The sequence below is a fragment of the Bombina bombina genome, chromosome 1, assembly GCF_027579735.1.
Source record: "Bombina bombina isolate aBomBom1 chromosome 1, aBomBom1.pri, whole genome shotgun sequence".
NCBI classification, from domain to species: domain Eukaryota; kingdom Metazoa; phylum Chordata; class Amphibia; order Anura; family Bombinatoridae; genus Bombina; species Bombina bombina.
Window position 1 is genome coordinate 1,226,844,597 of NC_069499.1, and position 12,893 is coordinate 1,226,857,489.

The following is a 12,893-nucleotide window of genomic DNA, read 5'->3' on the forward strand; positions in this document are numbered from 1 at the left end:
CTTCAGCTTCATCAAATCTCTGTACCATGTGATCATTGCAGTCACGTGACTGCTGTGATGTCAGACTATCCTTTAGAGGGATGGGAACTAGCAGATAATGTGTATGCGCACCGGCACGCGCATTGGTTGTTAGAAGAGGAGCTGTTCCCAGCAGCAGGTGCTGAGGAAAGAGAAAGGGAGGGAGAGCCTGGAGGAAAAGAAGGGAGGGAGCAAAGTAGAGGGAGGGAGAGATCGAAAAAAAAACCCAGCAAGACAGGAGAGAAAGAGGAATAGAGGCAGAGGGGAGGGAGTTTGTTCCAAGACCTGCTGATCCTACAGGGTACAGAAGAGTAAGGGAGAGCTGGAATAACAGAAGTGTGTCCCCACTCATCATCCGCAGGTAAGCTCCAGCATTTAGTATAAGCCTTATGATTATTTGGTTTGCTTGCACTCCTCTGTAGAATTATTTTAGCATCACCCCCATTGTTTTGTAGCACCCGTTCACTCACATAGCAAAAGGTGTTTCCATACCCGTTTTGGAAGCCCATCAGCCGGGTGACAGGTAGTAAATTCCCCCTTAGCTCAATAAACCCTTTTAGTGCTAGAACAGATGTTATGTCCATATTGTTGGCAATATGATGTTTGGAAACCAAAGCCTCTGGGTACGCTTTTTTTATTCCTGTATAAATTGCACACAGGTTTTTTTTTCTGTGCTTGAAGAGCTTTGATCTACTCAGAGATGTGATTTGGGAAGAGACAGATGGTGAGGGAGGATCTGCCTAGGAAAATGAATCTAGGAATGAGAAATGAACCTAGGAAATGTGACCAATTGTATAATAGAACACAATAGTGCTATTTTGTTATGGTGATGGTGATAAATTAATCTTTTTTTATCTAAGTCAAGAACAGAGGAAACAAGCTTGTCTTAAAAATAGATGGGGTATTTCCACAGAAGAATTTACAATTTAACAAATCGCTAAATTAATGACTGTGGCTTTGTGCTTTATTCTAGTTCCAACTTTGTCATTTTTAAGGTATACTGTAGCTTACAAAAAGCATTGCAAACTATGTGTTATAATATTCTTGGTTATGAATTCCTTGTAACTGCTGGATTGAAAATATGGTATGTAGATGTGTGTTCCACATCATTCATACATTTGCTTACATATCATTGCTCTGCACACCTCTTTTTGTTTTACTGGATTTTTTTTTTTTTACATTCTATGTATTTTTGTTTTGAAATAATTAACTGGTGTTGTAACATTACCCACTTTCACAACTGGGAATTTTGAGGACAAACCCCACTCTCATTTACTCCATCTACATGGGATGGGAGTGGCTGTTTCTGCATAGCTTTCAAATATGATAATGGATCAATGATGCTTTTAGCTCTGGTTTAATAATGCTTTATATAAATGGCCACATGTTGCTGCGTTAACTTCTAATTTGCTGGCTCCACTAATTGACATTCCAACAAAGAAGGCAAGAGGCTCCATTTCACTGGTTTAAGACATTAAACATTAGATGGAATTTCAGAAGAGCTTTATTTTAACGGAAGAGGGAGTGCTGTGCTGGTAAAGGAACATTAGATTTCATTAAAAGAACATAATAGCTCAAAAAGAGCTATGATACTTTCAAATTAACAGTACAAATTATATACTAGATTGGCTGTTCATTTTAAAGGAACATTAAATTGTAAAGGGACATTCTAGTACAAATATTACACACTCTAATTTGTTATAGCATATCATTTTAGCACTGTTGTGACTCCAACTGTGTGTTCAACCCCTGCTAAGTCCTGCTTGTATGTGAAAGTCATGCAGGCTCTTAGCGGAACACAGCGATTGGTTGGGGTCCTGCAACCACTGATGCCAATTGGCTCACTGGCTGTTTCCTGCTCGGGACCAGCACTTTTCTAGGGCTCCCATACAAGATTTAACTATGTGTTTGATCCAATAGCAGGTCTTAAATACATAGAGTTGGTGCTTCAAAGGTGCAAAACATTGCTATAATAAATTTGAGCATGCAGTTTTGCTCTAGAATGTCCCTTTAATTATTTTAATTCATTAAAATATACATTACACTATACATTGTTTTACTTATATTTGAAGTATATTTCTTTAATAATTGTGCTTGTTCCATTTACTCCTTAGCAGGTATAGATTATATTCTTTACTAAAGTATACTTCAATTTACCCAACCTGGTTGCATAATAAACAGTGATTTGTTGTATTTACTCGTACTAATATGTGGTGGAAGCCTTGCCACTATAGCCATTAAAGGCATAGTCTACTCAACTTCCATGATTCAGATAGAGCAGTCAATTTTAAGTAACTTTTAAATTTACTCCTATTATAAAATTTTATTTGTTCTTATGGTATCTTTATTTGAAAAAGCAAGAATGTAAACATAGTTCAGCACCTGGGTAGCGCTTTCTGATTGGTGTCTAAATGTAGCCACCAATCATCAAGCGCTACCCAGGTTCTGAACCAAAAATGGTCCGGCTCGTAAGCTTACATTCAAATAAAGATACCAAGAGAACGAATAAAAATTGATAATAGGAGTAAAATATAAAGTTGCTTATAATTGCATGCTCTATCTGAATCTTGAAAGTAATTAATTTTGACTAGACTATTCCTTTAAGTGCTAAATATTAAGATTTATATAAGCATACTGTGTGATACAGAGAGAGTACCCAATGTAATATATTACTAATATGCTTAGATTAAGTCTAATGTAGTTCAAAAAGACAGTTTGTTTAAAAAACGATGCATACTTTTTATTTTAAAGTTTATTACTAGAATCTTGTTTTGTGTACAAGAATAAGAAACTTTTCTAAACTCCAGCAATGTATTTCACTCATGGTAATAAAAAAAAAAGTATTTTTTGTTGTTATTGTTTTGTTTTAAGGACTAGGATTAAGGACTAGGATATATGAACAAGGCAGTGTGTTTACATTGGTGATTTTATACAGAATCTTATTAAAGTAGACATCTGAACCAGAAAGAGAAGTTTATTATATTTATATTGTATTGTATTTACACAGATACCCACAATTTGTTACCTTCAGCCATTGCACCTGCAGTAGAAAGTTTTACATAAGTTGATAATGATAAAAAAAAAGACATTCAAAAACTCTTTTTCAATTTAGAAATGTAAAAGGAAGGATTCATTTAAATGAAAAGTGTTTTTATGAAATATTCTTATTCATTTTATTTAACATAAGTAAGACGGATCTGTTATTTAATAAAATCTATTCACCTACATTATCCAAATATAATTTGCCTTGGATGACATTAAAAAAAATATGTTGTGTGTATCATACTCCTGCATTATATTTAAAGGGCCCTTAAAATCAACATTTAATATCCCTGTGAAATGTGTAATTAAGAAAAATAAAACTGCTTTGCTATATACATTAAAGAGACAGTAAAGTAAAAATTAAACTGACATGACATTTTAAATACATTTAAAGAGCAATCTTGGGTGAGCTCAGGAGTGTGCAGATGTCCTAAACCAACTATCTGGCAGCAGTGTTTGCAACAATATTTATAGCCATGTTATACATAGTCGCAAACACTGCTGCCCTAAACTGGTAAAGACATGTGCATGATCCTGAGCTCCTATCAGTCTACCTAGATTTAGTCTTCAATTAAATAAATTGAAAAGTTGTTTAAAATTACACTTTTTTTTTTTCTGAATCATGAATGTTTAGTTTTGACATTACTGTCCCTTTAACTATTTGTTTTGCTTGCTTTTGGTGTAAACTGATTGTCAAAAGTGTGCTTGTTCTAGTCCATTCAGAGAGGATGGAGTGTGTGCATCATATTTAAATATAGTTATATTTATTTCATTGGCCACAGCAAAGCAGACCAGGAACATCAATTCTATCAAGCTTTAAAGAGGTGTATTTCTGAAGTGCTCTTGATTTGCAAAAACCTTTTAAAATAGTAGTGCTTAATTGCTGATTAAATTATTTATTCGTCATAAAGATTCTTAAAGGGGCATGAAAGCCAAACAGTCCATACTTCTGTAATCAGAATTACTTCTCTTGGTATTCTTTGTTGAAAGGCATACCTAGATAGGCTTAGAAGTAGCAATAAACTTCTGGGTGCTAGCTGGTGATTGGTGGCTATGCTCATGCTGTTTGTCAGTGGCTCACCAAATGTGATTAGCTAGCTCCCAGTGGTACATTGCTGCTCTAGAGATGACTTTAACTATATGTTTACCCTTTGCAGGGGTTAACCACATAGGTGCAAACAAGCAATATTGCAATGATAAAATACTCTGACACACCCTTTTTTTTAAAAAAAAAATTGTTCTAAAGTGAATTGTTTGAGTACTAGAAACATTTTCTTTTCTTTAAACTCGGTCATTTATCTTTCTTACATAAAACAATCCAGATCTAAATTTTCCTCCTCTTGAAAAAACGCTCTCATGATTGTGCCCAGGACTATTTACATAATATTGTATGATGTGCTGAAATGTGAATTACTCTTCTAAACGATGTGAGACTTGGGGACTTAAACCATGCCTGTTCTGACACTGAGGATACAGGTTTCTTATTTTTAAAAACTGCTTTTGTTAAAACAGAAAATGTAAAAGCATCAAAACAATATAAATCCAAATCAAAGTTTTTGCAGGTAATCTGGAGCTCTTACAGATTTAGCTTTTTAATTCAAACACATCTCAATATCCATCTGTAAATGATGCTTTTGGTCCGTTAGCCAGCAAAGGATTCCCCTCAACAGGTTGTTAGTTTTACGAGTAATCTTCTTTTGATCTTATCTGATTATGCGACCAGCGCCACAATGCCAGTGTGCATATCTTTGCATACTCCTCATAATATATCAGCTGTGTTTTTACTTTATGTAGCAGGATCTATTCTAACCCATATCAGCAAGATGAGAGGAGGCTGGTTTCCCATTACAGTGTGATTGGAAGCACCTTACCAGTGAGAGCTGTGGTTTTTTTTTACTCATTCACTGTGCTTTAAATCATAATCTGGTCTATTGTAACCCATTTATTGCCAGTGTGCACTAGGGTGTAACAAAACATATGCATAGAATGCCAGAGTAGAAACCAGTCAATGAAATCTGTTGTCATTTTTAGTGCAATGCAGGGAAGGAGTTAAATATCAAGTTGCAGATAAACAGTAAAGGATCAGCAGAGACTGCTTTCCCAGCATCCTTTGTCCTGATGTGCAAGGAACCTTGTTAATCGGCTCTTTCCTGGACATGTGGTCTGTTTATGATCCTATCAGCTGGCTGATGAACTGACACTAAAAGGGTCTTGTGGTCAGTGTGTGTTATAGATTCAGTCCATTAAATGATCATGTGGGCATGTCCCACAGAGTAAGTTTAAATCAAGTATCAATAATTACATAATCTAAAATATTTTATCTTAAAAAAATAAAATTACTGCTCAACCTCAAACCTTAGTTTCTCTCTGTCTTCAGTTCTCAGCTTGTCTCCCTTATCTTTACATGCCTGTTTCTGAATGACCGTCTTCTCCTCTTTCTGCTGCGTGTTTTTATCGCTGTCTGAATCTGTTCACATGCAATTTCCACACTCTCTCTCTGTCTGCCCAGCTGTCTTTTTCTCACATTCAGTTTCTGACCATTTCTGTTATAGTCTCTCTTCCTTTGCCTTTCTGTCTGACTCACTGGCCCTAACACCCATGGAAGGATGAACTAATCCTAGGTATGAATTATTAGCTAATTCTAGGGAAATTATCCACTCTATAAACTTAAAGGGACAGTGTACACCAACTTTCATATAACTGCATGTAATAGACATTACTATAAAGACGAATATGCACAGACAAATCCAGTATAAAACCTTTTAAAACTTACTTAGAAGCTCCCAGTTTAGCATTATTGATTAGGTAGTCTGGAACACCCACTGAAAGGGGCTGGGAAAACAAAAAGCACAGACTCTCCCCACCTCCCCCCTTCCCTGCATATAAAAAGACAGATAACAACATAAACAGGAGCCTGCAGGAGTCTGTAAACACATGTATACATCTGACACTGTGGGGCTTGGTTATGAGTCTGAAAATCAGCACAATGTTCTTAAAAAATAAGGGACATGAAACACAAACATTTTCTTTCAGGATTCAGATAGAGGATACAATTTTTAAAAAGTCTCCAATTTACTTCTATTACCAAATTTGCTTAGTTCATTTGTTATTCTTTGTTGAAGAGATATCTAGATAGACAGTTTGCACATGTATGGAACACTGCATGACAGGAGATAGTGCTGCAATCTAGTGCTCTTGCTAATGTATAACATTGTTGCAAAACCTCTGCCATATAGTGCTCCAGAAATGTGCACACTCCTTAACTTATCTTTCTGTTTTTCAACAAAGGATAACAAAAAACTAAGAACAAGTTTTAATAGAAGTAAATTAGAAAATTGTTTAAAACTGTGTGTTCTATCTGAATCATTAAAGAAAAGTGTTGTTTTTTTTTGTGGCCCTTTAAGCTAATCCTTTTTTTAATTCATCACAATCGTCTCCATTGTGGTCTCACCAGCTGTTTACAAAATATTCATTATGGAAGGGATTTTCCATTGCCACTCGCTACTCCACTGTTTCCACTTAATTCACAACATTTCTTTTGAGTGGTAAAATTGAATAGACTTAGAAAATGGGCTGGATTACAGTTTGGCCATATGTCCTGTCCTGGTGAGCAAGGGTCACAGCAAGATCCATGTCTCAGATGCCCCTCCCCTTCTATTTGCATTGTGCTGCAGCTCTCATTCTTGCGCCTTACTATCCTTGTATTTAATAATTAACTTGGTGGGCTGGGACTGGGAGGCACATTACTGAATATGGTCGACAAGACACCAGTAAAGTTGCTTTTAATGGGTTAAATTGTTGATTCCTACAATGATTTAAACCCAGATTGTGCCTAATTCTTGCAATCATTTGGTTAATTTAATGCTGTCAGTGTGTTGGCAATGTGTTACAGACAGTCTAGAGGTTAAATCACGTGTGTTATACTGGCGAACAAGGAGTGAAATTCTTTTATTTAGTGTGTTAACAGCAACTGAAAGGTTAAATTACTGTGTGTTGCTGGCAACCAATGATGTTAAGGTTTGCTTTTTTTTCTAAATATAGCAACTAAACTTGGGTAAAATGTCAGTTTGGTGTATTACTGGGCAGCCAAAGGTTAACTCTTTGTAACTGACAACCTAGGGGGTTAATTGCATGAATATCTCTTCTTTTTTTACCCCATTAACAGATAAATTAATGTTTAAGGGATTTTAATTGCACTGGTGTTTGGCATCTTACATTTAATTCCCTTAATGAAACAGAAGCATTTATTTTCAGTGAACATCAGCTCACAAGATCACTTACTTTTTTATTATATGCTTTTCTGGAGCCAGACAGTAGTATTTGTTTATAGATATATGAAGAATAACACCAAAAATTAAGAGCTAGGGGTAAAATTCTTGGAGCCAGTGGCTGCCTGGGTCCTGGGTTTGTTGAGCCCTGATTTGGTGAATTTGAGTCCATATCATCTTGTATCTCACATTCCTATCAAGGCTCAGTGCTGCATTTGAGGCCCTGAGAGAAATGTCCCTTGGGATGTTTTACAAGAACCTAGAACCATTCCTTATTTCTTTGGGGACACCCTTGGAGTATTTTGACACCCCAATAAGTTGATTTTATAATTCTGTTGTAAAAAACATTGATAGTGTAAATAACCTTTTATGATCAAGAATACAATACCATGAACAATTTGGATTTTTTCCCCTTTATGCCCTAATTCAATATAACATTCTAAAGTGAAATGATACCCTAGGTCAGTAATGGCCAACTGGTGGTCTACGGGTCACATGTCCCTGTATACTAGTTGTAGTGGCCCTCCAAGAAAAAAAAGCCCTAGTATTTGTGAACCCCAGGAAAAAGTGCAAATAAAAATGTGTGCTTTGGGGACATGTGGTGGGTGGGCAAATGCAATAGAGCCCTCTGTAGAGAAGAACAGACAGTGGATACCCTGCAACATTACCTAAACCTGTCCCTGTGTAGGATATATTATTATTATTTCATAGCCATTCATTTGTATGCATGTAGCTCCCATGTGTTAGGAAGTTGATCATCACTGCCCTATGGTATCCCCTCTCCCTGGTTGCAAATCACTAAGGGGAAATGTAAAAATTATTTTTGTACATGTAGATGGTTTGGCCCAAACACACCTGCTGCAAGTGTTTAGATGACTGATTCTATAAAGGAAAAGGGAAGTCAATATGCTATTGGACACTTCCTAAACCCATTCTTTTCTACTCTATTGCTAAATGGCTGTAATTCATGCCTGCCTGGGGCAAAAGCTCCAATTTTATTAAAGATGAATAAAATAAAAAAATATTTTGTCGGTCACAGGCACAGAATCTCCAAATAATTCATCAGGGACACGCTTAGTGATGGTAATTGAGTCTGCTTGATAAATACATCCCAAGCCAGGTCTGCCTTTTGGCATCCTGCAGAGCAGAAAAGATCAATGCGTTGTAGATCCTTGGCTCACAGAGGGCGCATCTCTCCCTGTACTGTGTGCCACTGCATTCCTTTTCCTTTCATTTTAAGACGAATGAAATATCTGTTATTTCAAATATCCCTGTCCTACCAATAGTGTCCGCATGTTACATGTCATGTGTTCAGAAATTCTGCAAAGCCTGCAAGGAATTTAGTTGTTAGCATGGATTAAAGATTTAGAGAATTTTACAGCGTATAACAATCACTTTTCCCTTGTAGTTTGAATATGTTTTCTGCTTAGGTTGAAGTCCTTTAAAAAAATGTTTTTTGTTAAAAAAATAAATAAAAAATATGATTTTAATCAGTATGCTTAATATATCTACATAAAGTTGTTTGATTTAAGTATTTACATGTAATAAATGGTCAGTAAAGTCAAAATTAAACATCATTAATATCGAACATGTCATTTTAAAACAACTTTCCAGTTTACTTCCATAATCTAATTAACTTTGTTCCTTTAGTATCTTCTGCTGAAAAGCATACCTAGGTAGGCTTAGGAGCAGCAATGCACTCCCGGGAGCTTGCTGCTGATTGGTGGTTGCACAAATATGCCTCTTGTTATTGGCTCATATGATGTGTTCAGCTAGCTCACAGTAGGGCATTGCTGCTCCTTCAACAAATGATACCAAGAGAATAAAATAAATTAGAAAGTTATTCAAAATTGTATGCTCTGAATCAAAATGAAAATTTTGAGTTTTGTGTCACTTTAACATTGTTATATTTAAAACCGTGTTCGATTTATTGATACATATTTGCTACATAAATTATTGCAGAGTTTGTCAAATCCTGACAGTCATTCGGACATTGTGCCTAAAATTATATACCCTGCTGCAGTGTTTTTGTTTGTTTTTTTATTATTCTACACATATATACATATTAAAATAGTTGCCTGGCTCCTAAAATGTGTAGATAGTTTCTTAAAGGGCACTAAACCCAAAAAAATTCTTTCATGATTTAGAAAGAGCATGCAATTTTAAACAACTTTCTAATTTACTTTTATTATCTAATTTGCTTCATTTTCTTGATATTCTTTGCTGAAAAGCATATCTAGATATGCCCAGTAGTGGCTGATGGGTAGATGTACATAGATGCCTCGTGTGATTGGCTCACCCATGTCCATTGCTATTTCTTCAACAAAGGATATCTAAAGAATGAAGCAAATTAGATAATAGAAGTAAATTGGAATGTTATTTAAAATTGCATTCTCTATCTGAATCATGAAAGAAAATGTTGGGGTTTAGTGTCCCTTTAAGCCCTGGGATTTAGATGAATATTCTGTGTAGAGTGAAGCTGCTTCTGAAATTGTGTAAGTTAATAGCCCTTTAGGTTTACAGTCCAGCTTTAGTGTTATATACAATATACAAGGGACTAGATTATATCCAGGATGCTAACAAAGTTACAATTAAAAAATAATTTCTTATAACTACTCAATTTTCTGTTACCTTATTAAACTCCAAATCGTATTATTTAGTGACAGGCCATTATATTGACCAATAAAAGAATGGGAAAGCTCACTTTGATGGCGAGCCTAATCATCCTCAATTCAGATTGGCTAGTATTATTAGTAAATAATGACCACTCTTTAGATTAAATGTTTGGAGGCTTGGAGTAGGACCAGGCCATAGCAGCCCACCAATAAAGATGTACATGTTGCTGACTACCATGACGAGGCAACAGAAAGTAGATTCTTCAGCTGGACTACAAACAAGGGCACTTTAAATCATCAAGATTGACATTTCACTCCTTTTCTTCAAAAACTTACCTTTTAATCCTGAATGCCGCTCCAGCGATTCCCCCGGCCGTCGGAAGCCTCTTCTTACGTCAGAAATGACTAATCTGGCTTCCTCCAATCATGGCTTTCCCCCCCGGGAGGATCATAGCCTGATGCAACACCGTGATCGGAGGAAGCCGGATTTATCATTTTGGACCCTGCGAAGAGGGCTTGCGACAGGCGGAGGAAGCGCTGCAGGGGCTGACAGGATTAAAAGGTAAGCTTTTGAAGAAAAGGAGTGAAATGTCAATTTTGATGAATTTAAAGTGCCCTTGTTTTTAATACGTTGATTAAAAACCGGGCAATAATTCATCCAAATTGATGAGGGGTTTCATAGTGCAGAGAGATATTTATTTTTTTATCTGCCTCATTGAGTTTTGCTTATCTGAAAGCTGTTGTACAAATACTTTTAGGTATCCCTACAAAAATGGGCATTTTGGGTTGTCGTAAATGAGCAGCAATCATAAGATAATGATGCTATTATATTCTAATAGTTCCAATAGAAAGTACAGCTGCTACACTGTGTGAGCTGCTCAGCTTTTGTGCACCTTTAAAGGGACACTAAACCCAGATTTTTCTCTTTAATGATTTAGATAGAGCATGCAACTTTCTAATTTACTCCTATTATCAAATTTTCTTTTTTTGAAAAGCAGGAATGTAATGCTGAGGAACCAGACCATTTTTGGTTCAGCACCTGGGTTGCGCTTGTTGATTGGTGGCTAAATGTAGCCACCAATAAGCAAGCGCTATAAAGGGTGCTGAACCTAAAATGGGCCGGCTCCTAAGCTTTACATTCCTGCGTTTCAAATAAAGATAGCAAGAGAACGAAGTAAAATGGAAAATAGGAGTAAATTAGAAAGTTGCATAAAATTGCATTCTCTGTCTGAATCAATTTAGTGTCCCTTTCAGCACGATAGCAAAAGTTTCTTATGTTATCATTATGCTGATGATCAGTCATTATCAGTAGTGGTTTGCACAGAATTTTTTCTATGGTATGAAGTTTTTTAACCATAATTCTTATGCCTCTCCAATTCTTTCAGAATGAGGTGAAATATGAAAAACACATGAATGCAAAGCTAACTCAACTGCAGTTTATGCAGCAGGGAGACATATTTGCATTAATCTTTATTCATTAAATTGATGCGGTGCAGTGTCAATACTGCACACAAATAATACATGCAGACGGCTCCTACATTAATGTCACATTAAATATATGTATAAAATTGTGACTGTGATTATCCTGGTGAATGTTCCTTCCTAATTATCTTAAACTAAAAGTAAATTTGTTTTCTTAACCCTTTTCAGTGCTAAACCATTATCAACCTTTGTGCCAGTTATAGAATTTTGCACATTGCCCACACAAAAACACTTTTATCATTTCTACATATTACACAGTGACATTAGGTATGACATTGCAAAAGACATCAATTGAAAAACATTAACATATACTGTAAACATAAAGGACCCTGCCCATGAGTCACTGTTAGATGTAAGTCAACTTTACTTGGAGAACACAGGCAACAGACATTTTTATGTAGTCGTATTTACACTCTCCTTTTTTGAATCTGTGAAAAAAAATATACACTGAAAATGTATCTTGCTTACAACATCATTGTAACTTCCTTTAAGAGGGATTAGGACTTAAAATAACCTCAAAGCTCCACCTCCTCTACAGGTAAGAGGCTTGAAATGACAGCCCAAGGTATCAGACAGTGCAGGAATGCAGCCTTGTAAATTTATTGAGTTTGGAACCAAGGTATGGAAATTATTCTCATTGGACATTAGTCTATATAAATAAAACAAAGTGTTACCTGGCCCTGTGTATCTAGTATTGCATAATAAAGATATATAAGAACAGCTAAAGATCAAGCATTTGTACTGTAATTGAATTTTCTAAATATTTGAGATGATATAAGAAATTAAGTGAAGAATATAGGTATTTAAAGAAAACAAAAATATATTTTCACACACACACACATATATATATATTGTGAAACTTTTTTTTGTAACCCTACAGGTCTTAAGCTGCGCTAATTATTCTAACACAACACATAACTTTCAACTTATGAGCAATGTTTAGCGCGGTCGCAATATCCATTAAAAGTATAGGACGAAGTAAGGGATTTTAGCCAAACTAAACATTCTATAGTAATTCTGTTTTACCATGGACTTGTAATATCAATTTGCAAGCTGATTGTAACACGGCAAAGCGATATTTATAGCGCTCCTATGTGTTCTCCAAATGGTTAGCCCCTCTTTAAAGGATCCGCTCCTGATTGCAAATTCCCTCCAACAGCAAAAACTATTCTCAAAATCTAAGCCCCCAGAACAAATAAATCTCGTTTATGCAAAAAAAAAAAAAGAAAGAAAAATGCAAAAAAGTGACTTTTAACCATGCTGAGATTTTTTTTCTGCCTAAAAAAACATGATGTAAACAGATTTTAAATTTAAATGTTAAAGTTTTATATAATTGTTGAGTGAGCATTCAAAGGAAGTACAGGTATACAAATACAGGACTCAACACATTTGTTAAAAATTTAGGAGCCAGCCCATAAATTTAAGAGCCATAAACGTTTGCCCATAATATAGTATATGTGTGTATACA

General features: G+C 35.6%; 1 protein-coding gene across 1 annotated transcript in view; it reads left to right on the forward strand.

Annotated features, from left to right (window-relative positions):
* Nucleotides 1-269: 269 nt before the first annotated feature.
* The window catches only part of SMPD3 (sphingomyelin phosphodiesterase 3), a 492,747-nt gene continuing 480,123 nt past the window's right edge, over nt 270-12,893 (forward strand). The window contains exon 1 of the mRNA XM_053700472.1: nt 270-379. The gene's annotated coding sequence lies outside the window, so the exon portion shown is untranslated. The remainder of the gene's footprint in view (nt 380-12,893) is intronic.